The following is a 14238-nucleotide window of genomic DNA, read 5'->3' as shown; positions in this document are numbered from 1 at the left end:
CTGTCAGGTGGACAGAGGGCGGGAGATCTGCGCCAGACAGACAGTCACGCAACAGATGTGTCAGTTGTTAGCCTCAGGGGGATTGTGTGCGAGTCCCCAGAAGTCCTGGAGTGCCAGGCAGTTGTTCCACCAAAGGTTTTAGACCGGAGGTTGGATGGCCAGGTTCAGGGTCAGCCTGACCTGAAGGGTAGGATGACTGTAACCAGTGTCCTGACCGGTTCTTCTTCCAGAGGAACTTCTCCAGGTGGGAGAAGGCAGACCTCTGGAAGGGGGTGTAGAGGGTGGGAGAGCCCACCTCTGACCCCGGTGCGACCTGAGGGGTTAAACCCTAGGTTGGAATGGCGTTCTAGGTGTCCCCCTCGCACGGGGAGGAGGAACCCTAAAAGAAGAGGTAAGGGGAGGAGAGCCTTCCCTGAGACTCCTGGTCCTCCTGAGGTTGTAGACCCTAGGCTGGAGAACCAGTGGCAGTCTAGCCCTGTCTTGCAGACAGGAGGAGTGGAGAATGGCTACTATGTGCCTGGGGTTACTACCCCCCACTTCGTGAGTAGGCAGGAACCAGTGGCACCTGGGTGGCCTAGGGCCTGGTCCTGGCCGCGGACAGCTGAGGAGTACCAGTGGGGTAGCCCAGCTGGTCCTTACAGTAGCTTTAGAAGGAACCCTAGGGGTTCACCGTGGCATAGAACAGGAGGGTGTCCCGGCAGTGGCGGGCCTGCGTCCGTGTTCTATCGCCCCAAGCAGGGAAGTCCATCACGGTGGTGATTGTTCTCCCCTGCGTTTTGGCTGGAAGGGGGTTATGTTGGACTTGGCCCGCAGGGCAGGTTCACCCCTAAACTTTTTGCCTTATGTGTGACCCTGTGTCAGTGATTTTTGGGTCTCTGCGCACTTTCCCCTGGGTCCCAGAGTGAAAGTGCGTGCGTGTAGTATGGCTGGCCTGCCCTCCCATAGGAATGCATGGGGAATGTGTGTGTCCCTGGTAGTTCCTGATGCGTGGGGAGTGCAGGCTCGAGTTTAGTATGTCTGAACTCGTGAGAGTGAATGCTGCAAGATGGTGTCTGCGGCATGTATGTGTCTAGAAGGGAAGTGCTACTTCTGGACATTGAGATATGTGTGCAGTGAGGGTGCTGGAGCGTGATTGGCTGGAGCTGGCTGGCATGCCAGGCTCCAGGTAGTCTGGATGGGTCTGCCTGGTGGTGAGTGGGAGATTAGCATGAGTGATGTGTGGGAGGAGTGTACCTGTGTCCTGGATGGGCTGGGTTTTCCCCACACAATGCTGGCTCCGCCCCCCTGTGGTGTGTCTAACGACCCTAGCCTCCCCAGTGAAAGAAATGGGTGGTTGGGCCATCAAGAGTGCTCCAAAGCCAGCTGAAACTGGTTTTCCCCCCACCCTGCACCTTGAAACAAAGGATTTGGTACTATAAGAAGGGGCTGTGTCCCCTTGGAAAATGTTCTGCTTTAGGATCCTGCCAGAGGGGGCTGTTGCTGCTGCTGGGGCCAGGAGGACCGCCACTTGGGGTGTCTCCCTGCCTGGAGACCCAGTGTGCTGGCTCTGGGCCCAGCCTTGCCCCCCTGCTGGAGCTTTGTCCTGTCCTCCAGTGCTGGGGAGCACTGAGGATTCTTTGCCTGCAGCCTGAGAGCGCTGCTCTCTGCCCTTCAGCGCTGGGGAGCGCTGGAATCCCTGCATAGCGCTTGGAAGCGCTTTATTTTGGCCCTAGCGCTGCGAGCGCTGTGAGAGCACAGCCGGTGCCCACCCGGCATCTGATCGCCCTGTGTGGCGGTTTGACGGCGCGGGTGCCACCCCGCTCATTGCCGCTTTGTTTGCCCGTTTTGTGGATTCACGAGGGAGCCCACTCCTCGGATCCTGGGAAGCCGCCTGCCTGCCTGCCTAAGAAGCGAGCCGCCGTGCTGCCCGCGGCGACCCGGAAGTGGTAAGCGGCCCGGCCAATCCCAGCGCGGCCCAGGAAAGGCCAACCGGAAGTCCCGCCTCCTCAGCCGAGCCGGGGAAGGAGAAGCTGCCGGCCGGGTCCCCGAGGCTCCCCGAGTGGAGAGGGGAGCCCCGGGACGAGGGGAAAGGAGCCCCGCGGCGAGAGGAGCCGCCCTGCAGCCCAGAGCCGGTGAGTGTTGCGAGAAGCGAGGGGAGGGGCGCCGGGACACGTTGTCGGTGTCCGCCCCCCCCCCCCCCCCCTCAGCAGCGCGACCTCGCGCCCTTGTGTTTAGAGCCAGAGAGGCTCTTAGGGGGCATTTCTCGTCCTGAGTCCCCAGAGGGGGGACTCCAAGCGCCCCCACGTGTTCGAGGGTCCCCCGTGAGGGGCCCTGACGCCCGCATCATTGTGGAGGAGCCCGGAGAGGTTCCTGGGGGCCATTTTGTTCGTAGAGCCCAGCGAGGCTCCTACATTGGCCCCCCCATTTGCTCTCGAGCCCTGAGAGGCTCCCCCGCCCAGATGTCGTGTCACGAGCCCTGAGAGGCTCAGGGGCATAATTGTGGTTCAGAGCCTAGTGAAGCTCTTGAGAGACAGTCAGTTGGGCAGAGCCTGCGAGGCTCCAGCGTTGGCCCATTATTGATGATTCAGCTGCCCAGCACTTTGTGGGCAGCTGCCACGTTTAGGCCCTGACATTTGGACACAGAGACTGTCACAGGTGGTGACTTATCTGAGTTTGGCGCAATTGTGTGCTTTTACACCTCTGAATGTTAATGCATCATGTGTGTTGTTTTTACACCCCTACAGGAATTGAGACATGTAGGTGGTTGTTTTTCTCCCTAGTACAGGTGGTGCTAGTGAGGTCCTGTTACCAGTGATTACTGGTTGTATGCTCTATTTTTATATTGTGTGCTACACTGATTTTACTGTCTAAAGTGCTATTTCTGAAAGTATTATTTCTAAAAGTGCTGATACCCCTGACAGTGGTCCAAGTGGCCCTGTCCTGTGCAATATCCCTTGTAAATTCCGCCCGTGCCTGTTGGCACAGTGTAACAAGATGTGTGTTTTATCTGATGTATATTTATTATAATACAAAGGCTATTTTTATATAACCTTCTGTGGAGTTTTCCTTTGTGGTGGGCCTTTGGTTGTTTGTTGCTGGGGTGCGTGCGCAAATACTTAGCCTACATCGCCTCCAAGTTTAGCCTTGCTGCTCGCGCCACGTTACCTAGAGGGTGAGTAGGGGTTATCTTGGCGTGTAACTCCCTTGCCCTGACTTGGGTGTGGTGGTCTCTGACTGACTTTGGCGAAAGCCCTGGCCAGCCAGGGATCCCATTTCCAACAGCCAGGTTGGTGATCTCTGGCCAAGTAACTGTTTTCCCATGCCAATACGCCAATGGGTCATGAGAAAGATGGACCTCTGTTGAGTCATTCAGATAGGCCTGCACCATCAACTCAAGGTTCTCCCGGGTTCCTCCACTTTGCTTACTTTTTTCTGGGACCATTTCAGAAGCAAACCCAAGCTGAGTTAGCCAATCCTCTTCATCACCCGATATTACTGTTGTGTCTGGTGCAGATGATACGGTTGCTGGTGTTGTTAACGGCTGAGAGGGAAAATCACTCACTTCTGCCACAGCCACAAATTCAGAAGGGGATTTTTTTGACTGCGGACGGCCTGCTGATGCTGATGTACTCTTTTCTTTCAATTTCCTGCCATTCTCTTTCAAACCGAGTGGCTGACACAGCTAGCCAATGTTTGTACTTTGTAACATCTGCGTCATCAAAAGGAAAGAATACTCTGCCTGCCACTGCCTTTTTGTACCGTGGATCCAGAATAGTAGCACAAATGTAATGCTGTTCTGTCTCGATCATTTCAAGACGATCATCACCAAGTAGGCAGTGTAATAACTTCTCCGCCAACTCTAATGCTTCTTCCTTTCCATCTTTTTCAAACTTAGAACACACCGCCTTCAGTCGGTGCTCTAGCATGCTCAACAATGGGATAGCTTTTCCCAAATTACAGTCCTCCCTGCTGACTGCCCGGGTGAAGACCTCAAAAGGACGAAGCATGTCTATCAGGCTTTTAACTAGGTGCCATTGCTCCACCTGTATCCTCATGTCCATCATAGGTGTACCCAGTTTAAAGAAATACTGATCGACTACCGCATACTGCTCATACAGACGCTCAAGCATGTAGAAGGTTGAGTTCCAACGTGTTGCCACCTCCTGGATCAGTGCTTTCACTGGCAGTTTATGTTCATATTGCAGGCACCTCAGCTGCTGCAAGAATGGTTGAAATGTGTGCACATTCTTCGGCAGGTGGTCAGTAACTCGGAGACTGGACTTTCTTCACTCAAGAATTTTTTAACAACCAGGTTTATACAGTGCGCCAGACACGGCACTCTGAAATAGTTACCCATATCCATGGCCTTAACTACATTGGCGCCATTATCCGTGGAAACATAACCAATCATGCGTTTTCTTGGGGACAGCCATTGAAAGACCTTTGTGTTAAACTCATGCAAAATGTTTTCTACTGTATGAGTTTTCTCCATGGCAAACATGGCTATTGTTGCCTGTTTCCGAGCAGCTTTATAAACTTTGTCCTCGTCAACACCTGCGTTTATTTTGCCTTTAACCCCTGAAAAAGAGACCCAGTGTGCAGTGATGCACATGTAATCAGTGGCTGCGCAACTGCTCCACATGTCTGTTGTCAGATGTATAGTGTGAACAGCACTCTTCTGCAAAGCTGCCCCAATCACCTCCAGCACATCTTCATGTAGTGCTGGAATCGCAACTCTGGCAAAATAGAACCGGCTCGGAACCTTCCATTTAGGGCAGAGCGTTGCCACCATTTCAAGAAAACCCACCCCTTCCACAAAAGAAAAAGGGAGAAGGTCCAGCGCTAGCATTTTAGCCAGCTTACTGTTATACAGATGCGCCATTGGGTGGTTGCGTTCATATGGCGCTTCTGAAAACAACATGCTTCTAATGGTGGGCTGGACCATTTTACGGGATGATGATGACTTCTGCGACCCAGTTACGCTCCGTGATTAACTTTTTCACGTTGGTGTCTCACTCTCTCCCACACTCTTAGTGTGGCTCATAGATCTGCTGCTGACAGGGGTACTGGGTGTAAGTGAAGAAATGTTTGACGCTTCTCCTTCCTCCTCGTCATCAGCAGATGAAACATCAACGGATACAATTTGCTGACTTGCAATTCGGGCATCCTTGATCTCCCTTAGGTGTGCATGCCATTTGACAGTGTGCTGTCTCTCAAGATGACCTCTCTGGCCTCCGGTACCATAGTTGGTACCAAGCTTACCACGACTAACTCGAGCCTTACAAATGGTACAAATGGCTATGTTTTCCCTTGTTGTGCTAACACTAAAGAAGTCCCAAACTGCGGACTTCAAATGTCTGTGGGGAGCGGAGGAGGCGATACTGGGAATGCTGCTAATGCCAGATGAACTGGAGGATGTGTGTTGCCGAAATTTAGTACGTTGTGCACTTACAGCACCACTAATTGACGACATGGAGGTCGAGGTGGATGGAGGTCCCTTCTGGCGAGAAAATATGGAAACTGTAGGTGGTGGTGTTGATGTACTAGTTAACTGCATTCGTGGTGGTCCCATTCCCACGTCGCCATCATCATCATCACGCTCAGCAGCATTTCGGGCTAGGGTGAAAATGTCTGTGTGCTTCATGCCCGCTGAGGCTGGAGTGACGCCTATGATGACTGCGTCATCATCGTGAGAGTCTTCATCAGCAGGAGCAGTATACGCCCCTTCTTGTTCAGCGTCATCATCACACTCCATGACTCTGAGACTTTTGGGGGACCTTCCTTTTACGCTTAGCTACCTTTGTCAGATTATGGTGTGCCTCACTCTCAGGCAGCACTGGTGGTTCCCAAGTTTCATCCATATCATCAGAAGGAAGGGTGCTTGAAGAAGAAGTAGACACCATCCTTGATCTTTTCCTTGCTGGGGATCTGGAAGACAATAAATCATCAGGAGGAGTGGCTTCCTCATGTGATACCTCGGCTTGAATGTCGATTTCCTGATGTGCCCCTACTTCGGGAGGAACAACTATTGTGGGCACTTGTGCCGCTCCATGCACCTCTGCTTGCTCATCTCCTTGCGCTGCCTCTCCTTCCACATGTACTTGGGCTTGTACTTGCACATGTGGTTGTTGTTGCGGCTGTGGTTGTTGAACACTCGTCAGATGAGTTACAACAACCTGTGTTGATTGAGGGACATTGCTGCTACTTTCTTGCGAAGAGCCAACATCACTGGTCGATGGTGATTGAACAACTATACTGGCTGCCTCTGCAGCACTCAAGGGCTTGGACCTAAGTTGGCGTGGTGGTGGTGGCACTGAGCCCAATGGAGCGGAGGTGCTGCTCCCAGCTTGGTCCCCAGCAGACCCCGCTGCTGCTGCAGGCGTACTTTTTTTTATCCCAAAAAATGTGGCGGTCGTCACACCAGTCTTCTTGGTAAGTGGCGCCAATTGCTTCTTCTGCTCCTTACTGGCAACTTTCTTGCTAGAGGAGCTACGGGCAACTTTTTTTGTGGCCATCTTCTTCAGATTTCAGAACAGCAGGCCGCAGTTGCACAAGTTGCAGAGTTGTCTGTGGCCACACGTGACGTTGTGCTGCACACACCGCAGCAGGACTTCTTCCTGGCACTGATGAGGAACGATGAGGCTGATGATTCGTCTTTCTGCACCTAAAAGTAAACAAAGCCAGAGGAACATCAGTTAAATAAATGTTGCATATATAGCGCTTCAATTAATAGTTTGCAAGTAAGCATTTTTATTATACCTACCCCCCAAAATGGAAAGACCAATAAAATGCACCACTGACAGAGTACCCCTGGGCATAATGGATGAAAGCATTGCAGACTGGGTGCAGGCCTATGACACAACAAAGCACACTGCCTGGCTTCAAAATTGCCCCTAGACCCCCACCCACATGGCCAGGCCCTGCCTGGACCAGGCCTCAAAATGGCCCCCACCCACATGGACAGGCCCCATCAACACCCCCAAAAATCGAAAAACACACACAAATCAACACAATCCAATACCATCCATGCCCTCCATGATGTTTACATGAAAGAGACCCCACGGAAAGACTCAGTCTATGCACCACTGGGTACCCCTGGGCAAAAGGCCACAACAGCAGCCCAAAAAATTGAAAAACACACAAAAATCAGCACAATCCCATGCCATCCATGCCCTCAATGATGTTTAAATTCAAGACACCCCACAGAAAGACTTGATCCATGCACCACTCACTACCCCTGGGCATAATGGATGAAAGCAATTCAAAATGGGTGCAGGCCTGAGAACACTGCCTGACTTCAAAATGGCCACTTGCACCCCAAGCACATGGCCAGGCCGGGGGCCCTGCCTGAACCAGCACTCAAAATTGCCCCCACCCACATGGACAGGCCCCATCAACACCCCCAAAAATAGAAAAACACATAAAAATCAACACAATCCAATGCCATCCATGCCCTCCATGATGTTTACATGAAAGAGACCCCACAGAAAGACGCAGTCCATGCACCACTGGGTACCTCTGGGCAAAAGGCCCCAACAGCAGCCAACAAAAATCGAAAAAAACACAAAAATCAGCACAATCCCATGCCATCCATGCCCTCAATCATGTTTAAATTCAACAAAACAGTTGTATCATGCGCCCATAACTAACCCTGGTCCTACTGGATACTGTGGCTACCCACAATATATTTTATTTAATGTTCTGAAAAAGTTCCAAAATTGTAGTTGCAGCAACTGTAATGCCCCAAACAAACTTACTTGTGAAATTTGATTTCTAATCCAAAAGTGATCCAAAGAAAGTCAAAAAGGCCTCAAATCCAAATATCCAGCAGCACCCACAAAAAGTAATCCTTCCAGGTCAAGATCCAAATGAAAGTGACCAGCACATGAACAAAGCACTAGGAGGAGCCTGCTGGACAGGAACAGGAAGTTTGAGACGGTGGGGCACTTCCTTCCTCCCACCCCCCCACCCCCAAAATGGACTCCTTTCAAAAAAAAGTGCGGGCAAATGTCAACCTGAGGAGTTATTCTGATAAAAATCATAATTTTCAGAAGGTTTATGCTGCTTGCTGGTGGATTTCTTGTGCAGAATTGCAAATTTTGCAATGTCGCGAGTGCGAGATTGTTGCTGGCCGCCGTATCTACGTGTTCGCAATTGCGAACTCTCGCGATGAGTGCTGTGCAAGGTGGCAAGCCGCGATGACGTAATCGCGGTCGCCAAACTCCCGCGGGATCCCGCAGCAAGATCCAAAATGGCGCAGCACACGCAAAATATGGAGAAAAACAACTCTGCAAACGCTGAATGACGGTAAGCGAATGTTGCGCGCCACAATATTGTATCACCAAGCAAAAAAATCCGCTGCGTGCGAATTTACGAATTTTTGGCAAATTCGCGAGAGTTCGCGGATTACGAATTTGCCGAAAATCCGCAAATTCCGTGAGCGGAACGGATTTTACGCCCATGCTTACTGCATAGTGTCAACGCAGGCACCCTTACACCTGGCTGGGTGCAAGGGTGCCTGTGTTGTAATCAGAAATTGTATTGTGCAGGAAGGGAAATTTACTCACACAATCAAAATTCTAGGAGGCTCTTTTCCCTTTCTAAGTTTCTGCAGCATGCAACACACTTAGAAAGAAGAAACAACGACTGCATATACACGTTCATTCATGCACACAAGTCAGACACAAGTGCAAAATGGTGATTGTGTGCTGACATTGGTGGTGGCATGCTCAATCATGCATATAATCAGTCGAGTTTGCAGTGCATCCTCATATTGTCATCAAAGAGATGAAGCCCTGTGCAGACAAATTGTATGTGCGTGGTGCTGAGGCAAGGGGGCCATTTTGACACCCTGCCGCATCTCCAGGCAATGTGCCCCTTTCCTTGTTCATGAGATGCAGCCCCGTGTACACCAAGTGAGGAAGCATGTAGTGAGTCTGCATACCATAAACACATGCATTGTCACAACATAGTGGTCATGCAGCCTTCTGTCTAAAAGGTTCATATCCCACAATGCACACATTTAGCACAGTTGAGTCAAAATGTGATGTGATACCATAAGCAGGGGGGGCATAACTTCAACAGTACAGTGCGTGGACTAAGCATATCAGGAATGTGTCACCATAGTGTTTTACAACATGTCTTGTTTGTGGCCATACTCACAGAAGTAAAAAGTCCCTGTAAAGAAGTATGACACCGAGCAAGATTGGCAATTTACCACCAAAGAATGTCAAATTGCTAAATTGCACCATCGCCCCTTAGGTCAAAATGTACTTCTCTACTCTCAAGTGTACACATGTGCCATACCGAAAACAGTATTTTACATTAGTCCTGGTGTGAGTTGCCCATCACACCTTGCTGTGCATGTAAACAAGTATTTTGGGAAAGTCAACAGTGTCAGTGAACAAATATTCAGTCATATCTGTTATCATCCGCACACAAACACCGGCATCCAATAGTCTGAAACAGGACAGCATGTGTCATCCATATGCCCATCTGCGTGGCATATTCCCAAAAACACACCACCCTGCCAATCACACCTGATGTGATGTTGTTTGGGTCATAGGGCCTGAGCACCACTAATACGCCTTTAGAAATCCACAGCCCTGAAATCTTGTCCCACTTACACACAACACATGGTGTAAATGTTGAGGGTAATGGGTGTTGTTACTGTCTGTTCAGCCTGCAACAACAATAGAAAGTCACGGTGCACCAAACTCACAACAGTTAAGCCAACAGGAGGGCAGTAAGCAATACATGCAAGGAAAGTCATGCACACAAGAGAAATTCCAATACCCAAATCTATGTGGATGTATGTGTGCTCTGCATTGTGCAGAACACATAGCAACAGCAATTCGTCCATCATTGCCAATGTTCCTGAAGGGGTCCCTCCTCACACATAAACATTCTTGCACCAACCCCATGCACATGTGCACTACCCAGCAAAGCTGCCTGCCTGTGAGCCACCCTGACAAGGCAAGTGACAGTGCATGATGAAATGCATGCCTGCACCATAAACATGTTAACGTGGTGCAGGCCACAGTCACTGAAGTGGCTGAGTGTGGAGTTCATTCTTAAAGGAGCATACCACACTCTGTCACTACCTCATATTCATACAACCCTGATGTAAGAAAGACATCTGCTGGACAACAATACACAAGTGTCCCGACTGTGACCAAGACCCATAATTTGTCAAGCTTGCACCATCTCACCATTGGAAATGCACATAAGTGAAGGATCACTGGGTGAAAGGGATAATGGAAAGTCTGCATGTAAACGTATCCAATGCATGATCATACTTGAAACACACATACAACTGCATCTCACCTTTCCATTGCAGAGGGAGAAACATCACCTCCTGTACAGCAGCCTGTCCCACTCTTCAATGATGAAGATGAAGACCTCGCAACCATCAATCAGTACCTCCTCCAACAGCTGCTCGACTGAATTCGCACACCATCTCCGGAAGCGGGCCATCCAGCAGCGCCGTTGAAACTCCACTCCCTGCACAAACCACCCAGCAGCAAGCACCTACCACCGCAGCTGTCTCCCAGAACCTTGAGAACCCACTTCTGGCATTTCAACGCCGTGCAGTAGAGGTCCAGCAGGAGATGGGATGCTCAGGTGCGGGTGGGATTCAACAGCCTGGCGGCCAAATTAGATGGGGTACGTGAGTGCCTAAGTCCCATTCAGGGCCAAATTAAAGCCATCACAGACACCCACAGTCTGCTCCATGCTCTCCAGCATTCCATGGCTGACATTGCTGGAGTACAAACTCAGAGACAAGAACAACTGTCCAGTCAGAGTGGCTCCAGCGATGTCAACAAGGAGTTGCGTCACATGCGAATGATCATGGAGAACATGGAGCGGATGCAAGCCTCACAAGTGGTTGTCACATCTGCACACCACAGAGACATTGCTGTAATCTTCCATACCCTGCAGCTGCTCATCACAGCAGTGCTTTCTCAAGGCTTGGCACAGATGAATGCTGCTGCTGCTTCAACATAATTTCAAAAAGGGGGTGGTGATGGACAGAGTATCTGAGTTAATCAGAACACTCCTACCCAGTCAACAGACCAGGGCTTGATCCATCACCGTTTTTTAGCTCACTGCACCATCCCAGTTCAGTACCTGGCTATATGCAAATTAGTCTGTCCCTGGCCCAGTCCATCATGGGAACAGGGCAGACCAAACTACCAAGCCAATTCTTCACTGGAAAGGAAACAAGCTTCCGGGGACCGGTTTCTGGCATTACAGCCGTCTTCGGCCCGGCTTGCTTGAATCCTGATGGTGCAGTGAGCAAGGGACCCATGTCTGAGCATACCCTTCCACACTCATGGTGGCCAAAATAATTTCAAAAAGGGGGTGGTGATGGACAGAGTATCTGAGTTAATCAGAACACTCCTACCCAGTCAACAGACCAGGGCTTGATCCATCACCGTTTTTTAGCTCACTGCACCATCCCAGTTCAGTACCTGGCTATATGCAAATTAGTCTGTCCCTGGCCCAGTCCATCATGGGAACAGGGCAGACCAAACTACCAAGCCAATTCTTCACTGGAAAGGAAACAAGCTTCCGGGGACCGGTTTCTGGCATTACAGCCGTCTTCGGCCCGGCTTGCTTGAATCCTGATGGTGCAGTGAGCAAGGGACCCATGTCTGAGCATACCCTTCCACACTCATGGTGGCCAAAATAATTTCAAAAAGGGGGTGGTGATGGACAGAGTATCTGAGTTAATCAGAACACTCCTACCCAGTCAACAGATCAGGGCTTGATCCATCACCGTTTTTTAGCTCACTGCACCATCCCAGTTCAGAACCTGGCTATATGCAAATTAGTCTGTCCCTGGCCCAGTGCATCATGGGAACAGGGCAGACCAAACTACCAAGCCAATTCTTCACTGGAAAGGAAACAAGCTTCCGGGGACCGCTTTCTGGCATTACAGCTATCTTCGGCCCGGCTTGCTTGAATCCTGATGGTGCAGTGAGCAAGGGACTCATGTCTGAGAATACCCTTCCACACTCATGGTGGCCAAAATAATTTCAAAAAGGGGGTGGTGATGGACAGAGTATCTGAGTTAATCAGAACACTCCTACCCGGTCAACAGATCAGGGCTTGATCCAGCACCGTTTTTTAGCTCACTGCACCATCCCAGTTCAGAACCTGGCTATATGCAAATTAGTCTGTCCCTGGCCCAGGGCGTCATGGGAACAGGGCAGACCAAACTACCAAGCCAAGTCTTCACTGGAAAGGAAACAAGCTTCCGGGGACCGGTTTCTGGCATTACAGCCGTCTTCGGCCCGGCTTGCTTGAATCCTGATGGTGCAGTGAGCAAGGGACTCATGTCTGAGCATACCCTTCCACACTCATGGTGGCCAAAATAATTTCAAAAAGGGGGTGGTGATGGACAGAGTATCTGAGTTAATCAGAACACTCCTACCCAGTCAACAGATCGGGGCTTGATCCATCACCGTTTTTTAGCTCACTGCACCATCTCAGTTCAGAACCTGGCTATATGCAAATTAGTCTGTCCCTGGCCCAGTGCATCATGGGAACAGGGCAGACCAAACTACCAAGCCAATTCTTCACTGGAAAGGAAACAAGCTTCCGGGGACCGGTTTCTGGCATTACAGCCGTCTTCGGCCCGGCTTGCTTGAATCCTGATGGTGCAGTGAGCAAGGGACTCATGTCTGAGCACAGCCACATCCCAGCCCCCTGATGTGTCAGTGCCTGACAGTGCTACAGACAATGTCCCACAATGCACACGGGAGGCACATGACACATCAGAGGGTGAAGATGTGGATGAATCTGCATTATTGCAAAGAAGAAAGCAGTAGCACTCATCTATGCCAAATGGACTGTTTCTCCTTGAATCTGTGCTTAGCATCATGCCCCGCAACATCAGCTTCCACTGTCCCCAGAATCACTCTGCGACACTCACCTTGGACCTCGATATGGACTGCCATAATTTCTGTTGTTCCCAATGATGCCGCAATCAGCCTGTTGACTCCACTCTGCCTCTTCCTCTGGACATGTTACTCCCAAAGGACTCTGTCAGGCCCTTCACTGGGCATCTATGGAATGTGGTGGTTGTTTAACCAAGTACTGGGCCAGTCTTCACCAAATTCACTGCACATGCAAATACAAATAATTAAGTCACACAGATGTGTGTTGCCTATGACCATCCAAGTATAGAAGTCTTAAAAAATGTTGGGCCAGTAAATCCATCAAAACGTACACCGAGGGACATATGATAAATGTTCATGTTTAACTGTGTCCCAGATAGGCAGTGAGATGAACGGGTATGTGTGAAGTAGCCATGCCCTCATTACTCAAATAAAACATTCTTGCAAGATTCCAACATTGCCCTACGTACATGATGGGAATAGGCATGTGTGAAAATATGTCCAAGTCAGTTGCATGCCACAAATAGTGTCTCATTTAGCATTTATAACAAGTCTCACTTGGCAGATCTACTCACACTCAATGGAGTGGACAAAGCGTGTTGTGACGAGGGTCATTGCATGTCACATTCCAATATAAAGCTTACCATATTCACATAGATGTCGAATCGTAATGGCACAAATCTACCACCCGCTATTGGAACCACAATGTCTGTTTCAGTGAAATTGTGTTGGCAATAGGGACTTATCCTAAAGTGCAAGTCTTCAGTCGGCCACTTCCTGTGGCTTAAAAATGCCTTGGAAATAAGGAACCCTCTTATGCTGTGCTTACTGTGAAAGGAGAGGGCAATGTGTCCAGGGATGTGTAGTGCACTGCAGATGCTGTACCATCATTTCAAGGGTGACATCACTAACAGGCAATGCCAAAAGTAACAGCTAGGAAAAAGTGGGTGTGACACTGGAACTAGAGGGAGCAATGCTATATTACCCCTCCTGTTTGCTGCAGAACTGTGTTCTGCCTTGTGCCGTGCACATTTGATCTGCAAAATGACAACATTCTGCATGGCCAGGAAGGTGAGCCTCCCAGCACAGTAACATCCAACTTCCATAATGCTGACACACTTGCACTACGCAGCAAGTGTACCTATTTCTGTGCATGGTAAATGGACTCTGTACCAGGCTCAGGTGAAATGCAGGTAGGTGCTGTAATTGCGGAACACAGCACATCCATCCATCTTCATGATGGTTAAAGGTTGCAACGTCAATGTTTGCTCAAGCCCATGTTCCCAAATTGTATTGTAGATGGGCAACAATGTGCTGTCCATAAGATGTTAAACTTCACAAAAGAGTGTCACGA

Source organism: Lissotriton helveticus, chromosome 11 (genome assembly GCF_964261635.1).
Source record: "Lissotriton helveticus chromosome 11, aLisHel1.1, whole genome shotgun sequence".
Lineage (NCBI taxonomy): Eukaryota > Metazoa > Chordata > Amphibia > Caudata > Salamandridae > Lissotriton > Lissotriton helveticus.
The sequence above is the reverse complement of the archived record's forward strand: the minus strand, read 5'-3'. Positions refer to the sequence as shown.